Source organism: Pantherophis guttatus, chromosome 7 (assembly GCF_059756535.1).
Source record: "Pantherophis guttatus breed Tessera chromosome 7, ASM5975653v1, whole genome shotgun sequence".
Lineage (NCBI taxonomy): Eukaryota > Metazoa > Chordata > Lepidosauria > Squamata > Colubridae > Pantherophis > Pantherophis guttatus.
Window position 1 is genome coordinate 65,116,223 of NC_142069.1, and position 12,797 is coordinate 65,129,019.

The following is a 12,797-nucleotide window of genomic DNA, read 5'->3' on the forward strand; positions in this document are numbered from 1 at the left end:
TTAGATGGGGTTTGTAGCCAAAACAATAACACTTTCTTGTGGGAACCAAAGGACATTCCCACAGGTGGCTGGCCAAAGGAAGGGTGAAGTAACCAGCAACCAGCCAGCTCCTGGTTTGGTCAGTGTGACCAATGATTTAGGGGGAAAGGGAGAAACTTTTATTTTTAATTAGGTAAAAGCTGCGGGAACTTTTAGAGTCAGTTTTTACCAATTGTGCCAATATGATCTACCCAATAAAACTGTTCTTTGAGGAATCTGCCTGCCTCAGAGTTCTGATATCTATGGGTGAATTATTTGGAATGCTGACATCAAGCTGACTCTCCCTCAATTCTCCGATCTAATCAGAGCCACTCCCTGGAGTGCTGAGCCCCACCTACTCATCCAAACCATCGAGGGAGCAGAAAAGACTCAGAAAAAACTTTGGAAATGGAGAAGCAAGAGGAAGAATAGGACTATGCAAACCCCCATGGAGGGCCAATGGGTGGCAGAAGCAGTAACTGAAATCGCCTTCCAGATGGTGACTCAGATGAAAATCTGCATTGAATCCCACCGGGGATATTTACCAGGCGGAGGAAGACGTTAGGCCTTAGAGCACGACCCAGGGCCTGGTGGGAAACCTTCCAGTAACTTCAACTCGGGAGTCAATGACCACCATCCACCAGCAGTTCACTGCTAAGTTCTGGAGGGAATTTGTAAAATCCATTGGATCCTCACAAGAGCTCAGTTTGGCATTCCATCTGAACACTAATGGGGCCATGGAATGTGCAAATGCAATGGTTGAACAATATTTGAGATGCTATGTGTATATCCTCTCATAGACTAACAGTTTCATGTTGTCCTTGGATAGATTGGATCAGTGGTGGGATTCACACGGTTCGTACTGGTTTGACAGAACTGATACTTTTTTGTTGTTTATTTATTTATTTTATTTATTTATCAAATTTCTATACCACCCTACTCCCGGAGGATTCAGGGCGGTGAACAGCCAAGATAAAATACAGATAATACAAACATTAAAAGTCCCTTAAAACTATTAAATATTTTGGCTGAAACACAGATTAAAATACCCAATTTACAAAACAAATCAAATGATTTAAAAAATTTAAAAGGGAGAGTTAGGCCAGGCCAGCCTGCTGAAATAAAAAAGTTTTGAGAGCATGACAAAACGTGCGCAGATCCAGGATCCTCAGTATCTCTGGGAGGAGCTCGTTCCAGATGGTAGGTGCCCCCACAGAGAAGGCTCTCCCCCTGGGGGCCGCCAGTCGACACTGTTTGGCCGATGGCACCCTGAGAAGCCCCTCTCTATGGGAGCATACTGTTCAGTGAGAGGCTATTGGTAGCAGAAGGCGGTCTCGTAAATACCCCGGTCCGATGCCATGGAGCGCTCTAAAGGTGGTAACCAAAACCTTGAAGCGCACCCGGAAGACCACCGGGAGCCAGTGCAGCTCGCGCAGGAGGGGAGTCACATGGGAGCGCCACGCCGCTCCCATAACCACCCGCGCGGCCGCGTTCTGGACCAGCTGGAGCCTCCGGTTGCTCCTTAAGGGGAGCCCCATGTAGAGAGCATTGCAGTAGTCCAGGCGGGAAGTAATGAGAGCATGAGTGACCGTATTTAACGAGTCCCGATCCAGAAAGGGACGCAACTGGTGAATCAGGCGGACCTGATAAAAAGTCCCCCTGGCCACGGCTGTCAAGTGCTCTTCCAAAGACATCCGTGAGTCCAGGAGGACACCCAAGTTGCAAGCCCTCTCCGTGGGGTCCAATGACTCGCCTCCAATAGTCAGTGATGGCACCAACTGACTATATCGGGATGTCGGAAACCACAGCCACTCGGTCTTGGATGGGTTGAGCCTGAGTCTGTTTCTCCCCATCCAGATCCGCACGGCCTCCAGGCACTAGGACATCACTTCAAGGGCATCGTTGGGGTGGTTCGGGGTGGAGATGTACAGCTGAGTATCGTCAGCGTACTGATGGTACTTCACCCCGAAACCACGGATGATCTCACCCAGTGGCTTCACATAAATGTTGAACAGAAGGGGCGAGAGGACCAACCCTTGTGGCACCCCACATACATGGGGCCTCGGGGTCGACCTCTGCCCCCCTGTCAACACGGACTGCAACCGGTCAGAGAGAAAGGAGGAGAACCACCGTAGGACAGTGCCCCCCCCACCCCTAACACCTCTAGCCTGTGCAGCATGATACCATGGTCGATGGTATCAAAAGCTACTGAGAGGTCTAATAGGACTAGGACAGAGGAACAACCCCTGTCCTGAGCCCTCCAGAGATCATCAACCAATGCAACCAATGCCGTTTCCATGCTGTACCCAGGCCTGAAGCCCGACTGGAACGGATCCAGATATGACGATCCATCCAGGTACTGAGAGAGCTGTCGCGCTACCACACTTTCAACAACCTTCGCAACGAAGCGAAGGTTGGAGACTGGACGGTAATTTGCCAACACTGCTGGGTCCAGGGAAGGCTTGTTGAGGAGAGGCCTCACCACCGCCTCTTTCAAGGCGGCGGGGAAGACACCCTCACTCAGAGAAGCATTTATAATCCCCTGTAGCCAGCCTCATGTAACCTCCCGAGAGGCCAGCACCAACCAGGAGGGACACGGGTCCAGTAAACATGTGGCTGCGCTCAGTCTGCCCAGTATCCTGTCCACGTCTTCGGGCGTGACAGAATCAAACTCTTCCCAGAAAATACTCACAAGACCTGCCTCTGTCCTCCCCATTGAATCTACCCAGTCAGAGTCCAGGTGTTCCCGAATCTGAGCGATTTTGTCATACAGATACTGTACAAAATCCTTGGCTCTACCCTCCAAGGGGTCCTCCTACGCTTCCTGGTGGAGCAGGGAGCGGGTCACCTTAAACAGGGTGGCTGGGCAATTATCTGATGATGCAATAAGAGCGGCAAAATAGTTATACTTTGCCGCTTTTATCACCACCAGGTAGGTCTTAATATGAGACCTTACCAGTGTTCGGTCAGATTCAGAATGGCTGGCCCTCCAACCGCTCTCCAGGCATCTTTTCTGGCGGTTCATCTCCCTCAGTTCCTCGGTGAACCAAGGAGCCAGGCGAGATCGGCACCGGGTCAGAGGCCGCAAAGGCACGACCTGATCCAAAGCTCCAGAGGCTGCCCTATCCCAGGCGGCCACTAGCTCCTCAGTCGAGCTGTGTGCCAGAGCCTCAGGAAATGGCCCAAGCTCCATCTGGAACCTACCTGGATCCATCAGGTGCCTGGGGCGGACCCACCTCAACGGTTCCGCCTCCCTGTGGCAGGGTGTGGCGGTTCGAAAGTCAAAGCGAAGGAGGGAGTGATCCGACCATGACTATATCCCCTATGTCAAGATCACTCAACCACTGACCAGAGACAAAAAACAGGTCCAGCGTGTTTCCCCCCGTGTGAGTAGGGCCATGAACTAACTGGGTCAGTCCATGGCCGTCATGGAAGCCATGAACTCCGGAGCCACCTCAGACGCCTCACCGATGGATGGCAGGTTAAAATCCCCCATGACCATAAGCCTGGGGGTGTCAACCGCCACTGCGGCTATAACGATGAGCAGCTCGGGCAGGGCTGCCGCCACGTGGCAGGGAGCCAGGTACGTAACCAGCACGCCCATTTGCACCCCATGACCCCACTTCACAAGGAGGGACTCACATCCAGCCGTCTGAGGAACAATGGCCTCCTTCGGACCAAGACCTTCTCTAATGACAACCGCCACCCCCTCCCCTCCCCTGTGTCCTCGGCTGATGAAATGCCCGGAAACCGGGTGGGCATATCTCAACGAGGGGGACCCCCCTCCTGGCCCAACCAGGTCTCCGTAATACCCGCCAGGTCCGCTCCCCTTTCCTGAACAAGATCACAAATGAGGGGGGCTTTATTTACCACGGACCGGGCGTTGTACAGCATCAGATGAAGGCCCAGGACCATTGGAGGCTGGAGCGCACCACCGCTTGGAGCCAGCAGGCGCGCACTCCCACAACCTGATGTGGCCCCCTGCTCCCGCCATATCTGCCCCTCCCACCCATAGTACTGATGTAGTGTCCATCCACAACACAAGCTCTAACCCCCTCCTTGACCCCGGTTCCCGCACCTCTTGTGCCGCACTCTTCAGCCGGCTCTGGCTCCTCCCCAACAGGTTCTCCCCCAAACCCACAGAGCCCACCCCCCTCCCAGAAACCTTTAAAACCTTATCTAAAAATTTCCCCAAAAAACCCCACAACCCCCTCCTCGCCGCATGCCACCTCTCGGGATTCCAAAATCCGTCATCAAGGTAGACCCTCAATAGTGAGGAGGGCCAAACCTGCGAGAGGGGGGAGTCTCGCAGCGCAAGCAGTTCAGCAGCCGTAAACATCACACAAAACAGAGGTGGAGAGTCAACTGGTCAGAGCTTCACCTGATCGTCCAATAATACTAGGTCAAAGTAGATCTTCATATCAGGAGCTGGTTCACTGCCCTCTCACGGCAGTGGGAGGGGCCAGTGTCATCCCCCCCACGTCCGGAGGATAATTATCCCAGTCACCCTCTCACAGTGACTGGGATAAATGACACCGACAATAAAGTCACAATAGTCCATCCTTTCATCTGGCGGATGACAAACAGCCCCCTCAGCACCTGCACACCGTTTTGCCCAGTTCTCCTCCAGGGGTCGCACAAGAAGCCAGCAGTTTGTAAAGTTATTAAAGACAATGGTGATAATTCCACAGACACAAGCTCTTCCCTGAGGCGAGAGTAGGAATAGCAGACGAGAACCCAGTCCAAGGGTGGGTAGCCATCGAAGGCCAACGCCCACCCATACCTGAGAGAAAAGGGGGGGAGGAGAAGCCACCCAAGGCGACCAATAAACCAACCCTGGTCAGCCTCCCGCCTCTCCTGCCCCAAATCTCCCCAAATCCCCAGTCTCAGCTCTGATGACAAAAAACCCCAGATAGTAGGGGTCACACTCCAAAAAAGAGCAGATGGTCCTGAGGGCAAGGCTCTTTCTGCAAGCTCTTTCCTTAGCCGGATGGTCTGTGGCTGCCATTGCCTTCAGCCGCCTCCGCCGTCATCATCGTCACCGGCTCGTAACGGGCACCCTAGGCTCCCCCAGGCACCCCAGGCTCCCCCAGGCACCCCCATGGCCCCCGAAAAACATCCAAAGAGTGTCCCAGAGATCCCTGAGGGGCAAGGGGGATGAAGGGCACCTCCAAGCCGCCACCACCGCACAAAACCGCCGACTGCCGCCGAACACTTTGGCCTCCATTTCTTCCGGTGCTAACAAGCCGGAAACAGCTGTTGCAGCAGGCCATCGCTCCATCTCCCGCGGCGGCTTCAAACAGCGAGTCCTGCCCTGCCCTGATATTCCGGAGGGCGAAAAAGCAGGGCGGGCATTCCCCTCACTGGGACTGGAGCCAGAGATGGTTAAAACGGCTCCCGAAGACCCCGGCACCAGCAACATCTCCCTCTCCTAAGTGGAGCTCAGTCGACCGCCGCCATTTTGAGACACGCCGGAAGTGGAAATTCCGCTGGGGCCGTGGAATGCGCAAATGCAATGGTTGAACAATATTTGAGATGCTATGTGTATATCCTCTCATAGACTAACAGTTTCATGTTGCCCTTGGATAGATTGAATCTGTGGTGGGATTCACACGGTTCGCACTGTTTTGACAGGACCGATACTTTTTTTTGGTTGTTGTTAAGTTCGGCAAACCGGCTCCGAAATGGCCACACTAGCATGCATTCATGTAGGGGCAGCTGAAGAAGCAGTATCAGATCATGGGGGGTGGGGGGAGAAGTTACTAAATTTAGTAGGATAGTATAAGGAGAGGGGGAAAGGGGAGGAAAAGGAGCAGAAAGTTAGATAAGGAGCTCAGTTTGGCATTCCATCTGAACACTAATGGGGCCGCGGAACGCACAAATGCAATGGTTAAACAATATTTGAGATGCTATGTAAGGAAGACAGAAAGGATAAAGAAAAGAAGAAATTGGGGTAAGAAGGAAAACACCAGCAAAACAACAGTGCAGCAAATTAATGGCTGCATGCTGAGTCAGAAGCAGCCGGCAACAGAGAACAACAGATCCAGATCAGGAGCCCAACTAAGTAGCCCAATGCTGGAAAAGAGGGAACTGAGAGCAGCAAACCAGCAGCTAAACAGCGGACAAGAAGGTAGACTGGTAGAGGCAACAAATCTCACAGTATATTTAGTAATTGCCTAGGCTCTAGACCCACTCCAATCTAGCCAGCCCGCCTTGAGGGGGCAGCCAGGTATCGCACGCCCCAGGGCCTAGCAAACTTGAGACAGCCTGACTACCACAGCCCTCCCCCTGCATCCTTCAAGCCCAGCAGCCCTCCCCAATGACCTGCCCAGATGGAGGAGTTGCTCAACATTCCCTTCCCAGCGAGATCAGCAGCCTACCCCTGCCTCCTGCTAGTCCGACAGCCCTTCCCAGTGGCCTATCTGGCAGAGGAAAAAGGGCCTGGAGCAACCTGTCCAGCAAAGGTGGTTGTTAGAAATTGGTGGTGGCAGAACTGGAGAATACAGCAGCAGAATCAGCAGAGGGGAGAAACACAGCAGCAGAGAAACATTGAGTTAGAGAGAACTGATCTCTAAAGATGAGAGGCATAAATAACAAGGTAGAAAAACGAGCACATAGGAAAAAAGGATAGAAAAAAAATAGGGATAATTACCTAAAACAGAGAAGCTAGAAAGAAGGCTAAGAGCAAAGCATATCTACCAATCAAAAAGGGGATTTTCAAATACTAAATTTTTAAACCTTAAAACTTTTAAACTTTGAAAATTTAAATGAACTATTACATTTTTAAACTATTAACTTAAAATTTTCTGCTGGAAAACTAGCAAAATCTTCCACATCCTTAAATGAACAACCAAAATGAAACATTTTTAAACCACTTTTTATCTTTCTTCAAACATATATTGAGATAAAATCTCCTACTTGTACATAATTTTTTTACCCTAAAAAAACCCAGCAAAAAGAAACAAACTCATAGAACAGTTGACTGATACTATTGTGGTATGCAATACATGTTCCATTCATCATGTTCCATGTATGTGCTTATGCCCAAAGAACACCCAAATTATACATGTATTAAATGTAAACTATGTGAACTGCTAGCAGAAAAAGTAAGGAATCTAGCACTTCACTAAAAAGAGACACCAAGCAGGTATCACTAATGATGTACAAAATAGACAAAAAGTAGCAACTTTACCCCAATTAAATATGATTGTGCTGAATATTTTCCACAAATATTAGCACAGAACAGGGGATTGTAGGGAGTCCCCCCCCCGAAAATCAGATAAGAAAGAAAACTACCCCCCAAAATAGAAAAAACTTTCTACAATGAGAAAATCAAACTGCACTCCCTCACTGACTAGGAAAACCGCCCTGAGTGGTTTTTGCAACAAGTTCGGTATCCATGAATGGGATACTTTTGTATCTCATTCACAAAAGTGAAGCGCTTATTGAAAGCAGATACCAAGCATCTGGAACATCTCCATTCAGAGGAAGAAAATATTGCAGTGCTCCTATTCATAAACAGAATGATTGCCAGCCACAGGTTTTGCAAGAAGCCAAAGGCTAAAGGAATTAAAATGCCAGTGGGGGAATGTAAATTAAATTAATCTACATTTCCCCACTTAACCTAGAGGGCAGGATATGACCCCTCAATCTCAATAGGGGCTAGCCCACCACAATTAAAATATTAAAAAGGTCACATACTAGTCCATTGCACAACAAATCTGGACATTTCAATTACAAAACCAGGAAAACATAAAAATCCATCTACTCACCAGTTGTCAGCTGTCCCAGAACTGATGCTGAGTCACTTCGCTTCTGAATAAAGCAGACCTCCTTTCTAGCAATTGGTTTCGATCTCTTTTACTTCTGCTAAGGCGACATTTCTGCCGCTTGTTTCCTAACTGGATGGACAAGCTTGGAATTCAACTTCCAACAGAATGCCAAGCCCAAAATGTATAAGTAGTTATAATGGTATGCACTCCTAACTAAATAGGTAAAATGGTGGTGGTTTCCTTCTAACTTTTTCATTTAGGAAAATAATATTCTTTTTAAAGAATATGTTAAGAATATTATTTTGCAATATTTTCTAAAATCAATAATCAGGAGAAAGAATAATATTGCTCTAAATGTTGAGAATACCATAGATGCTTGAAGTGTTAAGAAACAGACCTGGGAGAGCCAAATTAATAGTGCTAACCTAGCCTTACATTAAAATATCTGGAATTATCATTAATATATACCCTTTGAAACCAGTAATTGATAAAATCTAATTTTATGGTACATTTGGGCAGTCCATGTATTTAATCAAAGCAGAGTATCACATTTTCCATTAGGACCATATTTTTTTTTCAGATCAACTAACTATATAACTATTAATGAAATGTCCATGAAAATTAATCATAATCAAATCTCACACGTATATTGTTATGGGATTAACACAAGAATGTTCCTCCCACTCAGCCCTTTATAATGAGTTTATAACAATTTTGTCTTTCTAACTTGATGAACTAAGAATATTATACAATATAGAAAAAGCAATATTATTCCAGCAATAAAAAAAATCAATTTGCTAATTATTAGATATGCTCATTTACTAACTTTTCTCATTAATCTTCTCTTAATTTCCATTATCTTGGTTTACCTTTCATCTCTTTCCCCAACATTTGCACTCTTAACTGTTCATTATAGTACAATTCAGTTCTGATTATTTTCTGAAAGCTGTCAAGGAGGGGACTAATCTTTAATGCAGATGATTTGATAATTTTTTCCTTCCCATATATTTAATGGGGCTGAAAAGAGTCCTAAAAATCCTTATCTCCTACTGTTCAAATCATCATGAAATCATCATGAAATGAAGACAATGGCTTTTGCGAGAAGGATTCAAATCTACACATGGTTAATGTTTGGTCCACTTAATAGATGAAGTTAAAATCTTAAATATCTAGACTGTCTTTTTCCGCTATAGGTTCCTGGCGAGCAAATATAGAATGTGCCCTGAGTAGTTGGTCAGCCAATCTTTTTTCTTTTTTTTTTACACAGCAGAAGCCCTATTGTACCATTTGCTTACAAATTGTCAGACAATAGTTATGACAATTGGTTTATGGTTTCCAAGTGTGCATACAGTATATGGATTTAAGAACATGAAACTTACAAAGGATGCTGTACAGGATCGTGTAAGCTTCTGATGGAGGTACAGGCTGCTGCTTTTCAATCATGCTTTTCATGATTATGTCTCTAATCATTTAAAATTTTATCTGCTAAATCAATCAGTTTATACACTAGAATGTATACATCATGCTTAATATATTGTAAGCTGCCATGAATTTAGAAGATTGGTCAACATATGGATGTGATAAATAACAAAAACAAATTGCATACCATTTTGAGGTTGTAACTCATCTAGTGCTGATGAATCAAAGCTGTATGTGTTATTGCACTATTTGTATTACAGAATTCAGTGATTAGAAGGTATCATACTAGTACTGTGCAACTAGTATTTTATTGTATTTTAAATCTATAGTTTGGCATTAGGAAAAGTGGCAGGAAATACAATTTTTATCATTGTACAACCTAATATATCTGAAATTACAATAAAACCTTTGGCAAAAGCATTCTTAAAAGAAGAATATATAGATGCATGCATGTATCCATGGACTGATCTTTTTTCATCTCCCAAGTCTGGAGATGACCCAATTGAAAGCAGAACTGAGATTGATCCAGGAGGTTCTGACTAGTCATAGATTATGGTACAAACATAGTTATAAGTTTAAAATTCAATGTGAATCATTAATTACTTAATACATGTTTGCTCTTTCTGGCCAATATTGAGCAGAGAGAGATGTTTACCTGATTGCTGCTTGTTTATTATTTCATTCTGGTCATTAACTGTCTTATCACGGTGCTCGTAGGTTCCACCAGATCCATGCCTAAACAAAGAATCTGTCATGACCTCCACAGAGCCCAGTTTGGAGGAGGAGTTGGATCTGGGACCTTCTGACAGGAAAGGCACATCAGGGCCTGAGAATGATACTGTCCCAGCCCCTCAGTCATTAAGGGATGTCTACCAGATGGACAGCTGTCTGCCTGCACAGACACAGGAGAGGATCAGCTGCTAACCAGCAGTGGTGCTGATAGGCAGCCGATCTCCAATGAAGAACAGCTATCTACTCCATTGATCCAAGGGCAAGAAGAATGGAGCATAGGCAAGCCCAGAGAAGGGCTGCAAGGCTACTCAGGAGGAGGTCACCCCACCCCTCCTCACAAGGAACATCTAGAAGGGAGTAACTGAAGGAGAAGCCATAGGGAGTTAGTCTTTGTCAGGATTTGCTTGGTTTACACTCCCCTGGCTTTGACTCATGCCTGTTGCTGTTTGCCTTGCCTCACTTGGAAAATTGTTCTTCACCTTTTGTTTTGAACCTAGCTCTTCTTTTGTAGATTGTGTTTGGCCTTGACTTTACTGTGCCTTTGGAACTGCTTCTTGCCTGGGATCTTGTTTCTTGCCTTGAGGACAGCCCTTGTCTTGTGTCTGGACTCTACCTTGTGGATTGGACTTGGAACCCTGGACCTTGCCCTGTGAGTGTGCTCCTACTCTTTGGGTTTTCTTTGTACTACTAGGGCTATGTTTGGGAGACTGAGGATGGCTGCCTTTAGGGTAACATGGGGGTAGAGCCTTACCAGTTGTTGGAGGGCCATTGGCTGGAACGTTTGTTGAGAAACTCTCTAGAGACCTGCCTTGCCTTGACCACCTGGGTCATAACAGAATCACTTCTTTGATTTACCTGATTCAAAGAAAAGAAAAGAAAAGAAAAGAAAAGAAAAGAAAAGAAAAGAAAAGAAAAGAAAGAAAGAAAGAAAGAAAGAAAGAAAGAAAGAAAGAAAGAAAGAAAGAAAGAAAGGGCTAGCATTGCATTTTCCTAAGCTCTGTGTATTTCTACATGCATATTTGTGAACATTTTCTACTGTTTTGCAAAAACTCCCAGGAGCACTTTTGTAGGAAGCTGTGTAGCAGAGATGTTAGTTGTTGAAAAATGTGAGCAAATGAATTGAAAACCCTCAGAAGTTTCCCAGTCATTATGATACCAAACTGTTTTTGCTTTCCTGTGATTTGCAATGTTAGCCAACTAGGAATTCTGCATTTTAGAATTTTTTACTAACTATGCTAGCAAGTTGCTACAACTGGAGTCTAGATAATGAAAAATGGACTGATGCAGGAAACAGAGGGTGCACACCATCTCATGAAACAGAAGAGAGTAATACTTCGCCATTTCAGAAATAACATTCCCTGGGCTCAAGCAATATTTCCTCTTTGAAGGATAAAATGCAATGGCAGAAGGATAAATCACAATCATCCCAAAGGTGCCTTTTTTCAAAAGGCAAGTAGATTTTCTTTGTTTTTTGTTTGAAGACGTTTTGCTTCTCATCCAAGAAGCTTTTTCAGTTCTGACAATTCTGCCTTTTGAAAAAGCTTTGGGACAACCATGACTGGGGTTGCTGAGAATCTCCACAGACATAAGTCACAATCACAACCCCAACTGGCAGGAGTAGAGCATCATGACAGCACACTAGCAGGATTTCATCAACATACAGTATATTAATTAATCCATGGTGCTTTTGCTTTTAGGCTCCTAGGTAATATCTCTGATCAGCTAAAGTAATTGCAGTCCAGTAACTGCTGTATATAAATGCATGAATGTTAGACTTACTATTTAATAAAAGGAGATATCCACCCCATCTTTATTCCATGTATATGATCAAACTGTACATTATTCTGAATGCAACATACAGTATATCGCCATTCCTTTAGGGGATTTTTTTTTATTTCAAGGTAGATGAGCCGCAGTGGCACAGTGGTTAGAGTGCAATACTGCAGGCTACTTCTGCTGATCACTGGCTGCCAGCAGTTTGGCAGATTGAATCTCACCAGGCTTAAGGTTGACTCAGCCTTCCATCCTTCCGAGGTTGGTAAAATGAGGACCCAGATTGTTGGAGACAATATGCTGACTCTGTAAACCGCTTAGAGAGAGCTGTAAAGCACTGTGAAGCGGTATACAAGTCTAAGTGCTACTTCTATTGCTATTGTTAGATGGACATTAAATGGTTTTCCAACATCCAGGTAGCCATATAGTTCAGGGATGAAATAAAATGTTTTGCTACTGGTTCTGTGGGCATGGCTCGGTGGTCATGTGACTGGGTGGGCATAGCCAATTTGACGTCACTCACACCACTCACTGTTAGAGCCAGGAGCTCCACATTCTGACACAGAAGCACATTCTGTCTTTCACAGAATGTCACAGAAGCCAGGAGCTGCACAAAAGCACATTCTGCCTTTCTTAAGCCCCCAACGCTTTGAGTTTCCCTCTGGCTTGACTGCCCAAGCAAACCTCGGAGACTTCTCTTGCCCTGCTCTTCATCCCGGAGGGCTGCATATTCCCTCCCTCCAATTCTCCATACAAACAGCCCACCCCATTTCTGCAAAGGCAGAGCCTCCCCCTTGCAGGGTGATCCAAAGGGAGATGCTGCAGAAAAAGCCGCCTTCCACCCGGGCCTCCTCCTGCAGCTAAACGTGCCCAGCCGTGCGTGCCCTTTCCTCAAATGAGCTGGGCATGAGGCGCTTGGAGAGAGAGCAAATAAGAGAGCTCTCCAGCCTCTGGTTTTGTGTGTGTGTGTGTGTGTGTGTGTGTGTAAGGGAGGGAGGGAGGGAGGGAGGGAGGGAGGGAGGGAGGGAGGGATCTGAAGCCAAAGCACCCAAACGTCTGGCAGCGGCAGGGACAGCTTCTGAG

At 46.2% G+C, this 12,797-nt stretch overlaps 1 long non-coding RNA gene across 2 annotated transcripts in view; it reads left to right on the forward strand.

Annotated features, from left to right (window-relative positions):
- Window positions 1-12,797, forward strand: part of LOC117673582 (uncharacterized) — a 332,831-nt gene that overhangs the window by 260,296 nt on the left and 59,738 nt on the right. The window contains exons 1-2 of one of the 2 annotated variants that reach the window (XR_004593509.3): window positions 7,234-9,208; window positions 10,453-10,590. The exons of the other annotated variant lie outside the window; for it this stretch is intronic. This is a non-coding gene — a long non-coding RNA (uncharacterized LOC117673582). Of the gene's footprint in view, window positions 1-7,233; window positions 9,209-10,452; window positions 10,591-12,797 lie in introns of those variants that run through there. 2 annotated transcript variants of the gene reach the window in all.